Below are 21,220 nucleotides of genomic sequence, written 5' to 3' on the forward strand. Positions count from 1 at the left end.
TGATTTTGGCTAAGCCAAGACAGGTGGTCTGTTGAACAGTGTCATTTAAAAATATCATTTGTTCTGGGATCATGCAGGCTCTAAACAAAGCTTCTATACCCTGTACTTGCCAATCTTTTGTACCCCAAACACTTTTCAATTCAACATTTTTGTCCCAATAATCAAATCCAAAGGTATTCATGTGTGCAAAAAATGAGTCTGAATATAACAATTTTGTGTTAGTTATCATGGTTTTGGTTCCTGTCTTGTTTGACAATTTAAAATAAAATGTTTCAGCATTACTTGTGTTAAAACCTGAAAAATATGAATATTTGTCGTAAACGGTTCTTGAGCTCCCTTTTGGAGGTGTTGCACAATGTTCCCATTGATTATAATTTAAAACATTTCTAGGTTATGCAGATCTATGTAAAAAGTGATTACCATAGTGGTTATAGCAATACATACTGTCATAATTTGTAGAACCCTGCAAATAATCATGTTTGGTAAATTTAGCAGACATTACTAAGTCAGACATCATATTATTAATGCTTTCGAAGTCCCAATCATCAGCAAATGAGCTTGGTTTTGCAAAGTCACTCAATGAGATCTTAATTTGGTGTGGATATTTCAGGATCTCGTCCGGACCATAAATTTCATAGTCCGTGTTGTCCCAGGCTACCCCACCAGGTATCGGATTGGCTGTGAAGTTGGCTGAAGAAAGTTCTCTTTTCTCGACGTGTGAAGATGTGTGTGGTTTGAGGACCAAGTTGATGTTCTGGCTTGCTGTGTCCATTTTAGCATATTTTCCCTCAATGAAGCGTCCCAAAGTAAGTACCATGATGAGCCAAAGTATGAGGATAAATGCACCAAAACCCACCCAAAATTCAATCCATGGAGAAATCAGATATGTTTCTTTCAGTTGTTTCAAAAGTTCTTTAGCTTTGGCTTTGAAGGATTTTGATGATGGCTGTTTCTTTGATTCACTGAAGTCCTCAGAGGAATCATCGAAGTTAATGAAGTAGCCGGATGCAGTTCTGTCAATTGTTCCAATTGCTTCAGGATTTCTGTTTTTTGCATGTTCACTTGGTACTTCATTATAGATTGGTGTGTCTCTGCTAAATGTTTTTATTTGGGTTTTCAGAGGTCTGAGTTCTATTGCATTGTTGCATAGTCCTTGTTGTTCTTCTGTAGGCGTGTCGAATGTGATGAGCCTCTTCGTTAGGACCTCTGTACTCGTAGCAAACCTTGGTGTTCTGCTACTTATTGGGAGTCCACTTGGCCTACTGTTTGTTATCGGCCACATGTTGTGGTTTTACCAGGTCGATGGATACAACTCGGTTCTCCTTTTTACCAGCAAGTGGCGGTAATACAACTGATCTTGTCCCGTTGACAGACAAGACAGGAACTGCTTTTCTGTAAGAAGGCCCAAATTCCTTCTTTACCGCGATCTTTTCCCTGACTAGATCCCCGACTTTTGGAATCCAGACAGGTCTTGCTGGGACAGGTGGTGGTTCTTCAGTGGTTGTTGGCTGTTGTTTCAACTTTATGTTGCTCAGGTCTTTTCTTGTTTTGTTTAAGTCCTGCAAAATAGCCAAACGGTCTTTGATATCAAAGCTTTTTTCTTTCACCACTGAAGTCTGACTATCAATGTCAGAGATAATCATCCTAGTTCCAAATAATAATTCGTACGCACTGAATCCCTTCAGAGAATTTCTTGGCAAGTTATTGAGACTACGTTGGACACTTATTAGATGTTTGACCCACCCAGCTCCCGAACCTAATATCCTTTCTGCTATAGATTGCTTTATGCCTTGGTTTTTTCTTTACACCATCCCGTACCCTCAGGAAGGAAGTGAGAAGATTCCCGCTGGACTGTGCTCATTCGGCCATGTTTCCCCCCCAGGCTGGTGGGCTTGAGTGAAAACAATGGTCGAACGTAGCATGCTCTTAGCGTATATGCCATTTAGACTCGCAAATCTTTGTATAACAGTCCGGACGTCAGCCGAGTGCTGGTGATCTACATTATAAGTGGAACTAGCCTGTATATGTTAATCGCAAGCCATTCTTTTTACTGGTAATATTATCTGCAGTCAGATTCCACCGTATTATATTTTTTCTCTCCCCACTGCGATTTCTGTTGCAGTTTGGGCAGTTTTTTACAAACATGGTATGATGTAGGCTCATGCCTGGCCACCAGTACCGTGATTGTAATTCTTCCAGAGAATATTTTAATTTGAGGTGTCTGAGACCCTCGCCCATATGTGCGTCTGCGATTAACAAGTTTCTCCTGTCCATGTTTGGAATCACTCTATCCCCCACTCCAGGGATTCGAGCAAAAGGGACGGAGTTTGCATCGATTATGTATGTATAATTGAGTGGATAGTTGATCGGTAACGCTGAGCAGTCGCCTTTTGATGACGTTTTCACCGCCAGCACTGTTTCACCGTCAATGTATTTTAATGTACGCTTTTTTCGAACTACGGGAGCCGATTTAGTGGCTGCCGCTGCGGCTGTTTCAGCCAATGAATTCCCTACAACGTGAACGCCATCACGCTGATGACTCAGTGAGTGAGTCACGTGAGTCTTTGGTAGTTCTTTTTGTAAAAGAGCTACTTGTTCCCAGAGCAGTTTCTGCTTTATTGGTGCATCTGTGTCATCTTTGTAACCGTTTTGAATCCATGCCTGCAAATCGCTGTTATATGATTTGACGCAGTAATATGAATCTGACACTATAAGTGTCGGGAATTCGCGATCCGCATTATCTAGCGCCATTTTCAAAGCTAATATTTCAGTTTGTTGTTCTGAATTAGTTTCTACTGAGTGTGATTTTGTTAATAGAGGTTTTAGTTTATCTCCGCGCCACACTGCTTTTGTAATCTCACATGTGGGGTTGTATGCCTGTTCTCCCCAAACGGGGGGTTGAGCATGTCCGTCTGTATAGATTACACAGGCGTAATGTCGTAGAGGCAGAATGTCGATTGGCAGAGGGTATGTTTTTTCATATTCTAGATTTTCCATTTCTTCTAGTTCTGGATCAAAGAAGTAGTATACTTTGTCCGTTGTGATTGAATTTACCCATTGTAACCATTCTGGATCCAATGTTGTTGTTGGTAAATTACACGGTGTTGTTAATGCCTCAAAGGCTGATTCAGCTGTTCTGACTGTGATATGTCTACCGTCAGCTATGTCTTTTTCTCTAGCTATTGCGGTTTGAACTGCATGAACAATTTTTTCTTTGTTGCTGAATTTCTGTTCAGCTTCTGTGTACAAGTGGGATTTGAATGCAATTGGTACCTTTTCTCCCTCATTAGAGGTTAGGTATGTGAATCCGCATCTCCCTGGGATTACTCGAATCACAAGATTGCGTGTGTTATCACGTGTTTCTAATTTTGTTTTAATTAGCATGTCTGTTTGTAAGGATCTCAAAATTTCTGTGTGTATTTGAGTCCAACTGGATCTTTTAAAATCTGGTTTAATTAGATCATAAAGGGGTTTTACCCTTTCTGCGTAATTTGCAATGTATGTTCTTCCGAAATTTAGGAAGCCTAGAATTGACTGTAGGTTTTTTAGTGTTCTAGGTGCTTGGAGTACGGCACATTTCTCTAGGAAATTGTCGGCCAGGCTTTTGCCTTCGCTTGATAGTTCATATCCTAAGAACAGGACTGTCAGATGGGCAATTCTGGATTTTTTAAAGTTGAATTTGTAACTCTCTGCAGCGAACCCAAGTATTATGGTGTTCACTCTTTTCAAGTGAGTCTCCAAGTCATCATCTGTTAAGTAAATGTCATCGACATAAGATAATGCTTCATCATCATATAGTTGTAGTAATTCTGTTACTCTCGCTGAGAATACCCCCGGGCTGTTCTTGTACCCCTGGGCTAACCGACAGAATTGCTTTTGAGTGCCATTTACTGAGAATGCAGTTAAATATCTGCTCTCTGGTGCTATATTTTGACAAAAGAATCCATTGGAGATGTCCAAGGTTGTTTTGTATTTTTTGCGCACTATGTTATTCATTAGTGCAGCACTGTGTGAGTTTTGCACTGCAAAAGTTTTGCAACATGTGTTAAGGTGTCGGTAATCCAAAACTAGACGATATGAATTGTCTGGTTTGGAGACCGGAAACAAAGGGTTGTTCATTTGTGAGGTGCAAGTTTCAATCACCCCCTGGTATTCTAGCAGATCTAGTATTTCATTTACCTGTTTTTTAGCTTCTTGCTTAATTGGGTACTGCCTTTGTGCAGTAGGTTGTGATTTTAACTGGATTTTGTGAGGAGGAGAGTCCTCATCCCATCCTACATGATTTTTATATAAAGCAGGAGCTAGAGCCACTGCCCACTTTCTAGCAAGTGTGTATTTTTTATGAATTGGAATTTGATTTGAGAAGGCAGGCATAATTACTTCTTCGCCATGAGGGCACTCCCTGACAAACTCTGGTGGCCAGTCTTTTTCATCTAGAAGGATATCATAGCCCTTGGAGAGATTATCCCAAAATAGTCCCCTTATTTTCCTAGTCTTATCTCCCTCTATACGTAATGTTATCTCGTATATCTTGTGGGGTTTGCTAACTCTGGTGTCTGCAGTTTCCACTTGGAGATATTCATTCGTGTCCACTGTCTCCAGATGATTCATAAGGACTTTGCGAGCTATGCTCACTTCTGCTGCGCTGTCTAGCATTGTCTGAGCCCACTCTCCGTTTTTCAGTTGTGTCCTCAGTATTCTCGGCATTGTTAACTACCTTGATACTGGCTACCTTCTTTTTTGGAAATTGTAATTTCTTTTTTAGTTGAGCAGGTTCCTTGTCTTTGGACTTGGCGTGCTCTTCTCTTTGTTCTGATCGTCCTCTTCTTTCCGATTTCTGCGAGGAATTCTGAAAAGATTGAGAGGGACGCGTATCAATGTCTTGATATCTATCAGGTTTTTTAATATTATACCTATTTCTAAGGTTATATCTATTCCCAGAGGGGTCACTCTGCGGTGACCTCTGTCTTCGGTTTGGAGATTTTTCTCTTCGCCTAGGAGACCTTCCTCTGGACTGGAATTTCTTTTCTTTAGGATTGGATTGTTTGTTTCCATCCCAGTTCTTTTTTGGTGAATTATTATTAAAAAATATTTTTTCTGGACTTTCAGTCAGTTGCGGTTTTACTGGATTTTTCTATGATTCTGGCAATTTCAGCTGGTTGGTCTGCTATATATGTCTCTTTTAACCTCTGGCGGATCGCCACGTTTGCTGCTTCACCTTTTATGTTGGCTAATAATATAGCCGAGACCTGCTTGAAGTCTTTCAGTAATTTCATACCAAGAGTTAAAGCAGGTTCTGGACCGTATTCATCTTGAATTTGTTTTAGCACATCTGGTATTACCGAAATGGATGGAACACCGTGCGTTTTTGTGTAGATGGAAGCAAAGACTGTACCCCAAGTGTCACAGTCCTCTATGTGTGGTGCGATTCCCATAGGAAGACAGATAGTCAGAATCCTGTGTTTTTCTAGCGGGGTGGTGTCAGGAAACACCGCCTCTATTTGGGTAATTTTCTGTGCCAACCAGAATGGTATTTGTTCCCGTTTAGCCGGTACTTTACCTAGGCAGGATTGGATGTTCTGTGGTGTAATTTTATTTGTGTTCCCCTGGTGAAGGGTCAGCTGTGGAAGTTTAATCGTTGGCTGAATTGTTGAAGTCCGCATTACATACTGGACTAATTGTCTGTGAATTTTTAGTAATTGTTTTAGCTGTATTAACAGCTCTCCAGTAGACATCCCTTCGATGTCTGGGTGTGGTGTGTATCCGGCTAAGACCGGCCACGTTGCTCCTGGTCTACCTAAAGGACCGAGCCTGGTGATGTGATTGTTATGTTTTAGGGCGCCATCAAATAAGAGCAAATGCTCTTGGAATTTGAGTGGTACTTCCACCTCCTCGAATGGAGTGTAAATGTCAGGTGGTACCTCTATTTTGTAATAGTGGAAGTACTTTGTTACAGCATTTGCTGCTGGAAAATGTATCCATGTATAGTATACCTCTGTCTGCCGATATTCGTGTGCCTCAATTACGAATGACTGTGCCACCTCTAGGTGTCAGTCCATTTTCTATAAGTTTTAAGGTTATAGATTTCCTTTTGGTGACCGGGATTAGTATTATATCCGGGTCTGCTGCTTGCATAGTAGCATCAGCATCTGCGAGTTCAGTTGCTAATCTAACTGCCTCTCTTTCTTCATCACTGTCTGTCATTTTACTGACAGGATGGTTATTTTGTTTGTTTGCAGATCAGGTTTCTTATGGAACAAAGATTAGATGCACAATATTTTGGAACTGTTTATCCTTCAACGTTGACAAAACCAAGAACCATACATAGGAGTTCCCTCCTGCGAGGTCTGGCGGATATTACCTTTCACCCACTCCAGACGTCTTTGGAGTATGTGGGAAAAGGGGTCTGAGTGAGAAAGCACGACTGAGTTACTCTAAATGTCTTACGTTAGTTTTATCGCCCTTTCCAAACGCGTTGGGCGCCATGTAGTGTAGCTCCTATCTTCCCAATAGGCTCTGCGCATTGGAATAATACCTACTGCAGTAAAGGCCTAGGCCAGACGTTAACTAGGTCTACTACTGTCGATACTAGACTTAAAGTTTTGGGTTTGCCAGCGTAGCTCAGAGTTCGCTAGAAACTTTCTCGAATGTTCAGGTAGGACTTAACTTCCCTGATTAGACAAGAAGGGATTTAGTTTCTGACAACCATAGAACATGACAACTTTGCTCTCCCCTAATCAAGAGTCAATCTCGAGAGTCGTGTGAACAAAAGGCAATTTATTTTACTCAGTCAGTACGTGCATTCTTAGTCTCATCAGAATGTAGAGAAAAGGAAGAGACGGGCGTGTTCAATAAAAAGGTGTTATTTATTGATCAGTCTCTTTTCTCGTACAAGAGAAATGGATCGATATTATTGCAATACTTAAAGTTAAGTAAAGTGCATACATTAAAAGCAATAGTATAAAATAATACTGTAAAAACATTGATATGGTTTCTAAGCCATATGATGTTTTAAAATGAATAAAATATATTACATACACATATACATTTGACTAAACGTACTCAACTGGTGTTTCTAGATACGCCTACCCCGTGTACCTGACCTAAGTCTAATACGTGGGCGGGAATAGAAAGTTACAGTTTAAGTTAAGTTTGTTTTTTGCCAAGTGAATAACTAAAGAATTCTCTGTGAGGGGTTATTCAGTTCTGTACCTGGAAGTTAGGATGAATGAGGAATGGTATCTCTCTCTCTGGTCTCGATATTCCAGGCGGCCTGCGAGGGTTGCCCAGAAACGCCGGTGCTGGATTCTCGGCAGGAGAAAGCAGCGCGTCTCAGCGCGTCAGGAAGGCGGGGCTGCGCCAGCGGGGTCTGCTCTGCTCTCGGCTTCGGCAAGGATGGCTGCTCCGTCTCGTCACCACGCGTGTGTTTGCATATGGCAAGATCGGTAATATTTATACCTTTAAGGTGCCGAGATTGACGTAAGGATGGACATAGATACGTCGATAAAGATGTCATACGATTTGCTCGTTAGCACATTCTTTACTAAAGTTCTCTGTGAAATCAAAACAATGGCCGCAGGGTTTTGCCCAGGTTGTCATAGGTTTGATTTGTTATGAGAACTCCGTATGCCTTATCAGGGGCTGGAGGAATATCGCTTGTCTAATTAGATCGCAAGCGTTATGACCTAATCAGATAACACGTTCCTGTGCCGTAGTGTGACTGCGTCAGATAACGGTATCTGCATCATGGGGAATTTCTGCCTCATGGGCTGACTGCTAGTTAACTTGTTGGTTTGTTTAACTAGAATAGGGTCAGGAATAGGGGGATCGATTCAGAACCGATAGGAATACATGACAATCTGCCTTGACCAGAGTTTCAAACAGATCAAGGCTTTTATGAGAGACTGGAGCCATAAAGTTACTTTTAGGTTTGAACTATTCTGCGATGTTATCAGGAGATTCAATAGGATTTAGAATGGTGAAAAAATATTTAAGACGTAATAACCTCATGAATTTGAAAAACGCCACTTCAGTCTCAAGTTCATTCGTACGGTAAGTGCTGACAAAAGTAGGTCCTTTGTTTAACAGTTGGGTTTCAAATTTAGATAGCGGATACTTAGAGATATTGATTACTATGTTCTGTTCTGACTCCATAATCCCGTTTTCTTCGCTTATTCTTTTTCTTTTTCCTTTGCCTTTTCCTCTTCGCGTTTTTTGTCGCTGATCTGCGATGTTGTTTGGTCCGGAGGTTTGCCGAGGTGCGAACCCTTCTCTAAAAAAGGATCATTAGAAGATGTGGTTGCCAAGTCTATTGTTACGTTTTTTTCAGAGTCTTTTTTGTGTAATTGTTCTTGCACCAAAGGTTGTCTTGAAGTGCTTGTATCGCTATCAGAAACCACGCTCTCTTGAGATGAAGTTGTTTGTTGCTTTTACCCTGAGAATCGTCTTTTAGCATATACTTCAGCCCAAGTATAGGCCTCATTCAATTTATAGTCTATCGTATCGCGTTTAAATTTACACAATTTCGTCTCCTGCAGTTCCTTTCCGTACTTTTCCAATTTAATATCTATATCCTCCAGATATTTACTCCATGGTTCTTTTTCTATTCTTGCTGATAATTCTTTTTTTACATTAAATATTTCCTCCTCAAGGTCTCTTATTGTCTTTGCCAGTTCTTCAATAAGCAACAGTATTAAATCCAAGGAGCACTTATTCGATATGGATAGTCATATTGTTAAATAAAGCCTGTATTGGGGTGTGGGGGGAGGGAGGGGAGGGGGGTTGTCTCCAAAAAACATAAAAAAATATGTAAATTTCCTGCAATTTCTGCAATAAAGAATTGTTAAAAAATGAAATTCTTCAAAGATAGCCAACACTGATTCTCTTTTGAATTATTCATCAAAAAGTATCCTCTAGCAAGAGAAGACTAGTGTGAAATACATTTCAAAGTGAACTGGATAGTCTGCTACTATCTGATCTTAGACAAAGGTGGTAATCATTGCATCAATTTAGTAGTAACCCTAGAATCACCAACCTCTCCTGGCCACACACAAGATACACCCAGTTTCCTTGGTCCAAGTTTTCCCTATCCTAATTCCGCCCCGTAATGCCAATGGTCAAGATAGATGTGCCTCCCACACTCCTTCCAGATACTATGGATGTTAAAAAACCTATTTGGTGCAGGGAAAATATTGAACTAAAAAAAATATGAGGCTGGGGTGTCAGGTCCGCCAAATCAGGTTAGCTATGTCACAAAAATCTGCGTCCTGGGAGTTATCAAGGGCTATACACAGTATACACTAGATTCACCTTAGTTATGGGTCAGCTATCAAACAAAAGTGAATTTCGCTGGAATGCCTATAAAGCCACCTTAGAGCTTATACAGTTAGGACATATAAAATAGTTAAGACGCCAGACCTTCTCAGTGGCAGGTACTCAGGTTATCTTGTTACGCTTCTCCCTAGTTTACCATATGCTAAAAGCTTAGACTATGTTGTTGGTTCAGTTGTAGTCTCTTACCCTCTGTGATGGCTGCTTCAGGACGGACCTCTACCCCAGGGATTCAGCAGAACTTCCAACCAATTGCAGTGTCTGTCCACCTTTCTAATTGCCCAAACATGAATCTGCCTGAACCGGGTCACCTTCCTTCATCTGCAGTCAGGTGCAAGGTCCCAACCCTCCTAGCTGGCTCGCCAAACTGTTGCTTAAAGAAGAAATCCTTTTAAAAATCAGAAGACAAGAGCCGTTTAGCAAAACAGGAACAGCTTATTTAATTAAACAGTTTGGGCAGGAGAACTGTTATAGGCACTAGGTCTGAAGACTGTCTCCATTTACATTTGGTTTGTGTCCTTCTTGTATACAAAATGCAGCAGGTAATAAAAAGTTGTGGTGTACTAGATATGGTGAGGAATGTTGGTTGCTGCTTTTGGTTGCTGCTTTTGGAGTCATAAATGAATGGTCAATAGTTACTATAGGTGGGTCTCGACCTAACATGGACACAGTGTGGCCAGTGGTGAATTTGTCCAGATGTCCGACATAGTGAGCATGTGATCACTATGTGTGTTAGGTCCTGATTGGCTCATGTTCCTAACTCATGTGGCATCGGACTTTATGGTGTTTTTAGGAGCTTGCATACCTCCTTCAGCCATGTGTGCTTTATTGGGGCAAACTCCCTTGACCATTGTAATGTCGCTCTATGTATCTGTGGAATTGCAAAAACGTTTCCTGTCCAAGTGTTTGCCTCTCAGCCGCACACCCACCCACCTGTGACCTATCAATGAGCAATTCCTCTGCTTAGGTCTTAGGGCCTGCTTAACTGCATATTTATGAGTCAAGGTTGCTGTAGAGTTCACAATGGGCAGATCAGTTAATAAAGATGATATTTCATTCCCAACAATGTATGCCTCAATTTCCATATTATCAACTTTTGTCCAGATGTACGACACTTTTTTGGGATCGCAAATGGGAGATCAGCCCGTTTACAACCGCAAAAAAGGATCCTGGCATGTACAAACGCTATTTTGGGAGTCACTGACTGGCAAAATAGTGTTTCCTAATAGAGACTCTCAATTCCATGTACTATTGCTTTGCGACTGCATTTGCGGCCGCAAAACACTTGCAGTTTACCACCTACTCCTCTATATCAGTGAGGAGCTCCATGAGTGGAGATTGGCATTCCCATGCATCCACCCTTGGATTTTGATGCAATCCTAGATTTATTAAGATCAGTAAATCAGGTATTGCGCTAAAATGGTGCCTGACCTAGGTGTGCTTACCTCTGCCTGCTACCACTCCGGAGGTATATACCCCCAACCAGGACTCTTCAGCCATCTATGTCTTGGGTTTTTCTTTTACTCTGACTCCAGGTGTTGCCCCTTTCCTTACAGTCAGCCCCGAGGCCTCGCCACTGGGTGTTTTTGACCTTCCTCTTTTAGATTTCCTGTCAGGGTTCCAGGTGAGGGCTTGCCCTGGGGTGTTTTACTCGGGCTTGCAGAAGATTTGACCTATCCAGTCTCAGCATCTTTTCATAATTTCTTCATGGGCTGGGATTTGGTAAGTCTACTTCAATAGGTCGTTGTTGCTGGTGGTGTTTGGCCAGCGGATATTTTAGGATTTTCCTCAGACAGTAGATGATGAAGGTCTGGACCAAGGTGTCCACTGAATTCTGTTTCTTCTCCCTGCTATGGATGTCTTCATTGTCTAGTCTATAGCCTGTAGGAAGAGAAAAGGCAAGAGCAAACAACCCTGGCAGACTCTGGTTGTCTCTTGGAATGCTTCCAAGAAATGTCCTCTATGGACTATCTTGCAGGTCATTCCCCTGTAATCAATCAGTCAGGGAATTGTGAAGCGCGCAACTCACCCGGGAGGGTCTCAAGGCGCGGGGGGTGCAGCTCAGGTCAGTCGAAGAGCCAGGTCTTAAGGGTCCTCCTGAAGATGTGCAGAGTAGATGTTGATAGAGGGCTTGTTCCAGGACCTTTCTGCAATGTAGGTGAAGGCTCTTCCACCAGTTCTGGCTCTGTGGATGCTCAGGGTTTCGGTCCCTGAGGATTCTGATGAGTTTTTCTGTCACACCATAGTGGTGGAGGAGTTTCCAACATGTCTTGTTGTCCCTGCTGTTGGATACCTTTTCATAGTCAATAAAGTTCACATAGAGGGGGTAGTTCCATTCCGTCGACTGCTCAGTAAAGATATGCAATGTTGCAGTCTGGCCTGTGCAGGATCTAATTTTGCAGAAGCAAGTCTGCTGGTCTCGCAACGGAGCGCTGACTAGTTCCATTGTTCTGTTCAGGATGACGCTGTTGAACAGTTTGACTGTGGTCGAAAGAGCAGACTGCCTTATGAACCACCCCCCTGGTGGAAAGTTAAGTATATGAGGCCAAAACGTACCTATACACAGCTCCTCATGTCTTGTGTCATGTCTTGTGTCACCATGGAGCCAATAGCACACATCCTGCTGCTGCTGTACCTGCTCAATGATGCCCAAATTCAACACCGTCATTGAAGCAACTACCAGTAAGGCTTACATTTACCAGTGCCCAGAGTTCTCAGCAAATCGATGCTTTGCCATGAAAAAGCAGGGGTGTAGCCTGGTCAGTTTGAGTGGGAGTGTGTGAGCAACCTGTTTCCAAATATTCACATCTTGCCAAAACACATATACTGAAAAGTAGGAAATGAGGGGTTGTGAAGGGCAGTTGAAAGACTGAGTAGTGCGAGTTGTTTAGCAGACCTTGAAGTGGCCCTGGGCCTGTCGGTGCTTACCACCAGCAGGTCGAAAAAGCAGGTGCTGAGACGGGTCCCATCAGCATCTGCCTTTTTGCCCTTACCCTCAGAGTGAGAAATACATGTAATTCAGCACCAGTACCACCTTCCACTGTTGCAGATGTAACTGCAAAGAGACTCGTAATAGTCCATTAACAGTCTCATCATGCCAGCACAGAAGTGTTATCATAATACCAGGCAATGAAGCCACAACCATTGGCTAATCCAATAGTACTGGCTTGTTGTAAGTGCAATGGAACTTGTTGTATCAGATAGCTGGGTGTTATGCAATGACAGAAGTAGTACTTTGCCAATCACAGATGTACAGCTTACTTGCTTGCAAGCCATGCCCTCATGTACAACAGCCGCACCCCTGTGAGAGACTCCCCCAATACAGTCATCCCACTCAAAGCCCTAATGTGGAAGGCATGAAAGACACAACAAAACACAATATTCACAACACTTCAAGGCCAGTACAACATAGAAGATATATGTATGCGTCAGTGTGGGCGTGTAAAACATTACAAGTAAAAATCTACAGAAATGTTACATTACCTGACTGAAAGCACTCCTTGCCATGTATTTCCTACAGGATACATCAATCATGAGGGTGTGACAGTACATACAAACCCCTTATAGCCACAGGACTGTGGATAATGGCCAGGGACATTGTATCCCTTGTCCAAACATATTCTGTGGGCCCCTGTACCCAACATCACATAATGTATGTTCCCATCACATCTGCATGATGCCCTCTATGTCCAGGTCACTGACAACGTAAATGTGCACATCTCAGAAGCAGGTGTACTAATGTGTGCAATAAACAGTGTCACAAAACAGCACCTCCTTATGAAAAACACAGCAATCATCTTCTTTGACACCCTTACATTGCTCATAAGCTAGGTCCTGTTGTGACATCGAAAATACATCAGCATTGATGTGTCAGGAAAATAAAACACTCCTTCTCTGCTAAAGCACTGTAATGGGCCTTAACAATTTGCCCACATGAAAAAGGAAAGTCAGGTCAATGGGATTCCCAAAAACCATGGTGTCAAACATTAAAGGCCACAATATAAAGACTCCCTGCCTAAACCAGGGGGACTCCTGGAAGGCTACGGCCAAGGCATCAGTTCATATTGCACCTGCCTCAAAGTCTCCATATGCACATGACCTGTGGCATGTGGTATATCAGGGACAACTAATATTGTCACAAATTAGCATGCACATGTAGCTATTGTGTAAGTGTAAGTCCTGAAAAAAACATAGCAGCAACAGTAGAAAGAACACCCATGAAAATGATTACATGCACATCCAAAGTACCAATTAGGTATGACAATTCAACAACCCCCATGTGTGGAAAAATAAATATCTAATTAGCATACATTAAACATATATCCAACTTACATCCTAGGTGGTACTGCAAGCCAAAATACGGGGGCATTAGCCAAGGCAAGCTTCAATACTTACCATTGCAGATACCACCCAATGCAATGTGAGCTCCAATCGTAACTCATCCCACATCTACATCCATTGAACACTGACTGTAACTCCATAACTTGTCCCAAGGTCTGGTTATACTTACTGCTGCAAATGGATCAGACATCATGTTGAAACAAAGACAACTGTTGTCACACATCCCAAATTATCCAATACCAAAAATTAGCATCAGTAGCAATGGCAGAACAAAGGTATTCAAAACTAAGCAAGTTGGTTATTAGAGAGAACACATTGCTCTTCCAAAACAAAGGCCAATGGCCAGTCCAAGTATGAGTCTGTCGGCCAGCACATTGCTGTGCCACCAAAATTGCCTTCCAGAACACTGCAAGGAAAACCTCACCATGAAAGGGCATCTAGTGGGCAGTCCAGGCACCTCAAATGACGTTAGTTGGGTGGGCTGGGGTTTGGATTGGGAGTGCTGGGGTTGTCCTTGGGAGGGCTGGGCTCGAGATTGTGAGGGCTGTTTTTTTCTGTGGGATGGCTGGTCTTGAGATGGGAAGTGCTGGGTTTCACCATGCATGGGATCTTGTTTCCATAAAGGATAGTGCTGGGTTTATATTGGCGGAACAGTTTTTGTAGGGTTTTTTGGGACTTAGAAAATCTGGGTTGGGGTGGAGAAGAGGTCCTTGGGGTCTTGGGATGAGTAGTCCGGTTTCAGGATACTTTTTTTTTTAGGGCTATGTGTTTTGATGGGGTTAGTGATGGGTGTGGGAGGGTAAAGGTGTTTTTGGGTGGATTTTGAAGTAGAAGGGATGGTCTGGGCTGGTACAGAAGACCCTCTGGCTTTGAAAGGGGTGTGGCCAGCTGTGCTGGGGAAGAGGTCAAGGGCAAATATGCAAACTTCTTTGGGAAACTGGGGACGAGGTAAGACAAGATGTCAGGTTTTGGAAGTAGAGGGAAGTATGTGTGTAGTGGCTGTCTGGTGGTATCTGGATGATTGTGTGTAGTGGATGTCTGTGGTGCAGTAGGTGTGGTGTCTGGGTGTATGTCACTGGATGTGGCGATGAGTGGGGCGAGTGGCTGGTGAGTGCTTGTGTCCTTTTTTGTTAGATGTTTCTGTTTGTGTGAGCTGCATGGGGATGTTGAGTTGGAAGCACGCTGATGTGTGCATGTGCTTGGGACAGGCATAGGAATAGGGATTGTGGATGGCAAGAAGCAGAGGTAGGGTGGAAAGGTGGAGTTAGAAGGATACCATGAGTGTCGAAGCCAGAGCCTGAAAATAACTGTGTCATACCCACAGTCTGCTCTAACTATATGTGTGACCTTGGCACAAATCCATCCTCAAGTGTTTAGCAGGAGATATCATCGCCCTGTCAACGCAGGCCCTTGTAGAATACCATAGTTACCTGATATCATCAAATGGAATGTCCACATGGAATGCATTACTACCCACCGACACAAGGCTCTGCAATCAGTAAATGGACCGGTGTCCCTAGTCCACAACATTAAGACCTGCTGGGCACCTGCTAAAACTAAGTTACAGGAATATGTGACGGCTAAGAAGAAGGTGACAAGGAAGTACCCCTTCCGCACTGTTCACATTTCACAAATGACACTTTCACATCTATCCCTTGCTAGCTGAGGTTGATGAAAGCTTAGCTAAGTGTCACATGTAGAAAAGAAGAGTAGAATGGAGACAATGTGGCTCCAAGTGGTTTTAGGTTTCCGCACAAAGAACCATTCTAGATGAGTCTGCCTTGGGACATTCCCAGTCAACATTGGCTCAGATGAGCACACATTTTTCACGTTTTAAATCTCGATGCCATTAAAAGCGAGAAAGTACATGATGCTTAGGAGATATTCTGTCCATAAAGATGTCTTACACATGTCCAAAAGGTAAAGGACTTCACTGTACCTTCCTTGTCTAGCAAATACAAATACCAATGTAGTACTGGGTGCAGATACACATATAGAACCCCAACATGTCAGCATTTTACTTCCTGATGCATGTCACCAGCCAGTAAATGACCCTCCAAAAATGTGCATCACACCTAACAGAATATACCCTTCTCAATTGCATGCATAATCACATTGCCGGACAGTACTGGAAGTCTTCTTGCCATGTGTGTCATTGTCTCAACCAACTGAACTGGCTAATCACATTCACCAATATCATTGGGTATGTGTGACTCACCCACCCATGTCTACACACACCTGTATGTGGTTACATCTACTTTGTATGCCCATCACTAAATACTATTGTCATGTGAACATTGGCTAACATTTACAAATGTGATGGAATCAGAATCAGATCATGTATGGAACAGTTGTACATATGACAGTACAACACATAAAGGTACACATGCTCATAATTAGGCATCAATACAGATGTCATTAGTGGTGTCAGCCACCTCATGAGACTGTACATTCCCCACATAACAAGGGGAAGTAGTGTTCAGTGTCTGCATCCAGAGTGAATTGTGTGCAATGCCACATGTAAGTGGTCTACCATCACATGAGACACAGTAGTGAGGGAGCATCTCTCCAGACACAAGGATGGCAAGTGGCCTGATTGGGATAACTGTCACACATGACATCAAAAGATAATGTAGGTTATCTGTGAAATTAGGTAGCCATGTGGCTGTTCAGCTATGGAAACTAGCATGTGACTTGACCCTGCTTAGTTTCTGGTTGTTGCAGGGATTCTTCACAAATACGGAACTATGAGCAGGAAATGGGACCTTGGTGTACAGGGACTGAGTCTTCCTACCACCTTAGTACCCACAAACCCAGGACCGACTAGCTATAGTGTCTCACTTGCTCTCCTACTCACTCATAGAGAAACAAATGATTTGACACCCCAGAACACAACACTTCCAGATCTCTCAGGAATCGCGGTAACACGACACACCCTTTCGCTCACTCTCTTGTACTTGTCCACAATGAGATCTGACAGAGACACAGAAAAGTGTAAAGTATTTATTTTAACAAACATGCCACAACAAGCAGGAAATGCATAATACAAATATAGTCAGCATAGGAGCTAGTCCACACATCATGAAGGGATATGGCATCATAAAAAGACAATGGCTATAGTGCCTAACCTCCCCCACCTTGCTAAGAAGAAGTATTATTGTATAACAGAAGATCTAATGTGAAAGCAGCCTTTGAAATTATTGCAAAAAATAAAGACGTGTAGTAAAGTGCGCAAAGCAGCAGGCAAGCTGTAACATACTCATGCTAATATAGTGAAAAACAACAATGTCCTTATGGGGCACATGACATGGTCACATAGACAATAGTCGACGGTTATCACCATACATCTACTACAAGACCTACACGTGCAGCAACTCTCCCATTGAGAGGGACATAAGTCACTTTCAAAGTTGATGAGGAAATAGCTGTCTGTAACAAAAGATAGATGGTCATGCAAAATGTTTCACTCAGGTCAAAATTCACCCCATCCAAGACGTTGGTCTTGCCATTGGCCATTGGTCCTGCTCTGGGTAGGCCACCTCCAGTATGTGGGCCATTACGGGGGTTCAGCATTTGGCACCTGTACCTTCTGCCTTGGGAGGACATCCCCAGCTGGATCTCCATGATATTCCGGGTCCAACATCTCAGGTCTCCCTACCTCTTTCTGCAGTGAACGCTGGAGCGACCCCCAGGGCCTGCACCATGCGGGCAATGGTTTTCCATATGGACAGCTTCTGATGTGCGTTGAGCTCTAAGGACGCAATAGATAAAGAGACTGAATAGACATGCAAGATGTAGGTTATCTGCTATGGTGACACAGAGTTGGTAGATAGCTGGCATAACCATCGATCAATATTGCACCACTACATGTGTAATGCCTACATGCTGAGCACTACAAACACATGAATATACACTGTGTCTTCAGAGGTCTACCTTCAATCCTGATCATGCCTATACTGACTTGGCCAGCCCACTGACATCACGTTGCCCTAGACCACACCACATGTGCTCTGAAATGAGTCACTATGTAAGGCAGCACACCATTGTGTCCTCCTGAAGGGTACAGTACTTTTACATCACTGGACAGACACCTGAACAGTTTGTACAAATGACTTGATTCATACTGTCCAAGACTTCACTGCTACCATTGCATTGACTACATTCCAAGAGCTGGGTCACAATTAAAGGGCTGGAATGTGGGTCACTGAGAATTCCCACTCTGAGGATCAGTGAACACGGAGGAACTCAATGGGAAATCATACTATGTCTGAATATGTTTATGTGGGAAGTCCGGGCATCACGGTGCACACTGCCATATGTGGCAGCGCATATTGGACAACATCAACATACCATTGTACATACTGCCTGATTGGGCATTCTCATACAGCTGGTGATGCACTTCTGAACTGCACTGCAGATGTAACCAACTATCTATAGGGTTCATGTTTCACATGAGCAATGTTCCTGTGTAATGTTAGCATCACTCATAAGACAGTAAACAACAGACAATGGGGGAGTAAGGGGCCTGTCCTAATGAAATGACACACAGTATGGGTCCATTGACAGTAGTATCGGGTCTGGGGGTCTCATCATGTACCAATCTAAATGTAGAAATACTAGGTGCATTTAGGTTAACTATTGATCCAGTTACACTAAATTAGGTCACATCTGAGGATCAACAGATCTACATGGATACATCAGTTCTATAGCCAAAATAACTCTGCTACAGCCTGGGCCATGGACCATACTGGGCACAACTCATTGTCAGCGTTTGCTCTCTGCAGTCTGAGCATACTGTTCCCACATGACCATCCACATGCCCACATTTTCCATACCAAACAATACATCTTGTGGCCATCCTATACCTGACATGACCGTTGTGGGTCATTCTGAAGGTGTCTATGAGCTGTTGGTATCCCCAGACCATAGTCTGGTGAGGCTAAATGTATGCTGAGTGATATGCGGGACTGTACACATAATTCACATCATCCTCACCTGATACTTACAGGATACATACACAAAGTATGGTTTGAGGCCTAAATAAATTTCTTAGCATATCTGCCATTGACTGAATAGCAAATTCATCATAGGCATGCAGGACTAATTACACATCAGTATGGTGAAGTGAAGCCGACAAAGTACAGTGCCCAATGAACCATGACATGATTGTCCTATGTAGGGGCCACACTATCTAACATACTTTTTTAAAAGTTTTATTACAGGAAACAAGTTAGCAAACAAACACAGCCTTTTGTCTACAACCCTGGGGCCAGCGGCTCAACACTAAGAAATACGATACACAGCTTTAAGGCCAACAACCCAAGGGGGCCAGGCAGCGTCTCATATCCAATACTGTCCATAAATTACACACAAATCTCATCTTTGCAGCACCAAATACCAATAATAATAAAAACGATATGTACTGCATTCAGGAGTGGCTCAGCACTTGTTAAAGTCTGGCGGGTACATGAAAAGGATGTGACCCTCTAATATGATGCCCGTTGTCTCCGGTTCCTTCAGGTCTCTTGCCGTAACTAGCAGCTTTTTCCATGGGGGTAAGCATCCCTCTAATTGTGCTGCGGAGAGGGCCCCGCCATCTGCTTACTACCAACTGCGCTCTGGGATGCTGGAGTATTAAACAAGTACCTCTGGGTCAGTCATCATCTGATTTTCGGGCTCCGCTGCCTTATTTAATCTATATACCGTGTATAGCTACCAGAAGTTCTTGGGTCTGCTACAAGGCGGGAGCAGTTCACTGAAGTTTTCCGATTGTGTGCAGCAATAAACCATATCATGAGCCCATTGGTCTACAGTTGGAACTGTGCCTCTCATTCAGCACATGGCTACTCTGCGAATTGCCATGAGTAAACCCATGTCAACTAGCCTACGTATTGCTTTAGGCAGTTTCTTAGAATAACCCAAGAGTGCAACTACAGGGTCTCCCAATAAGTAAACAGTCCCGGATAGTGCCAAGCTAGATGCATAAAATGCGGTAAGACGGCATGGCACCTGTCGCAGCCCGCATCTTCCCTCAACCCATACCTGTACAGTCTCTCTGGAGTGTTGTATGCCCTATTGATGTACTTGGAGTGTATGAGTCTGAATCTGCCATGTAGTGAGATTCGCATAGTGTTAGTGCAACAGTAATTCCACATAGGATCGTCTATTGCTAATTGTAGGTCCCTTTGCCAGGCCAGCCGGGCCGCAGTATATTGGTTTGGTCTGTGAGACATAGCCAATTTGTATATAGTAGCGACCATTTTGTGGGGAGACTTCGTTTTTATAATATAGGCTAGTTCTGGCACCTCCGGGGGCTCTGCCATATCCTCCCCCAACAAGTCACGTAAAGCCCTGCGGACTTTGTAAAATTGAAATCGCTGTAACAGTGTGCCTGCGTCTGCCGCACTCGTTACCTGGTCCCACGTCTTAACCACTCAATCTTGAAATAAGTCTCCCATCATAGCAATATTCAATGTGTGCAATGCACGCATCACCCCGCCATCTCTACAGGGGGCTAGCCAATGTGTCCATTATTTCGGCATTGCCGGGGCATACAGCAGAGACCCCGCCTGTAGGCGCAATAAGCTATGCCAGGCGTGTCGTGTTGTATTAATGGAGTCTATTATCCCTGTCCTCCGATCGAGGGTTCAAGTATCATGGCTGGAAGTGGCTCAGCAAACAATTTTTCCATATGGAGAAACGGTATGTCCGACGCACCGTGGATCCAATAATGTGCTTGCGCCCCTTGTGCCCCCTGTAATACAGATCGAAGTCTGGTGCACCCAGCCCCCCATGTGGTACGGTAATGTGAGCACCCGCCATTGTACCCGTGCTAATTTACCCGCCCAAGCCAATTTAACCATCGATTTATTGAGTCTGTGGAAGGAGCGTGGCAATACTATAGGGATATTCATAAAAAGGAATAGAAGTCTGGGCAATATCACCATTTTCATAATGAAGATTCGGCCAAGTAAAGATAGCGGTAGCCTTATCCAGTTCTCAACATCGTCCTCCAATTTATCTATTGCGGTGCCATAGTTCTCTCTAAACACTGTCTCTGTAAGTAATCGAATACCCAGATACTGAATTGAATCTGTAGTCCATTGTAAGGGATAGTCCATTTTAAAGTTTGCCGTGATCGGGGTAAGTGGGAAGACAAGAGATCTAGCCCAATTGACTTGTATAGCCGATAGTGAGCCAAAGTGCACTACCTCCCTGAAGACTGGGGAAAGATTGTTTACCGGATCACGGACATACAATAAGGTGTCATCCGCATATGTCAACACAATTATCCTATAGGACAGGAAACCTGATGCCACTATGTCCATGATATTCTCTGAGTGCACATGCCAGCGGCTCAGCCACCAAGGCATACAGTATGGGGGATAATGGGTATCCCTTTCTAGTACCTCTGGATATAGCAAAGGAGTATGTGACAAAATTGCCCAACCGAATCCTCGCTGTGGGTGCATTGTACAAAACTGCAATCAACTGTAGGAAAACTGACCCAGTCCCATCCTAGTCAACACCTGTCGCATGAAGGCCCACT

The sequence above is a fragment of the Lissotriton helveticus genome, chromosome 8, assembly GCF_964261635.1.
Source record: "Lissotriton helveticus chromosome 8, aLisHel1.1, whole genome shotgun sequence".
NCBI classification, from domain to species: Eukaryota; Metazoa; Chordata; class Amphibia; order Caudata; family Salamandridae; genus Lissotriton; species Lissotriton helveticus.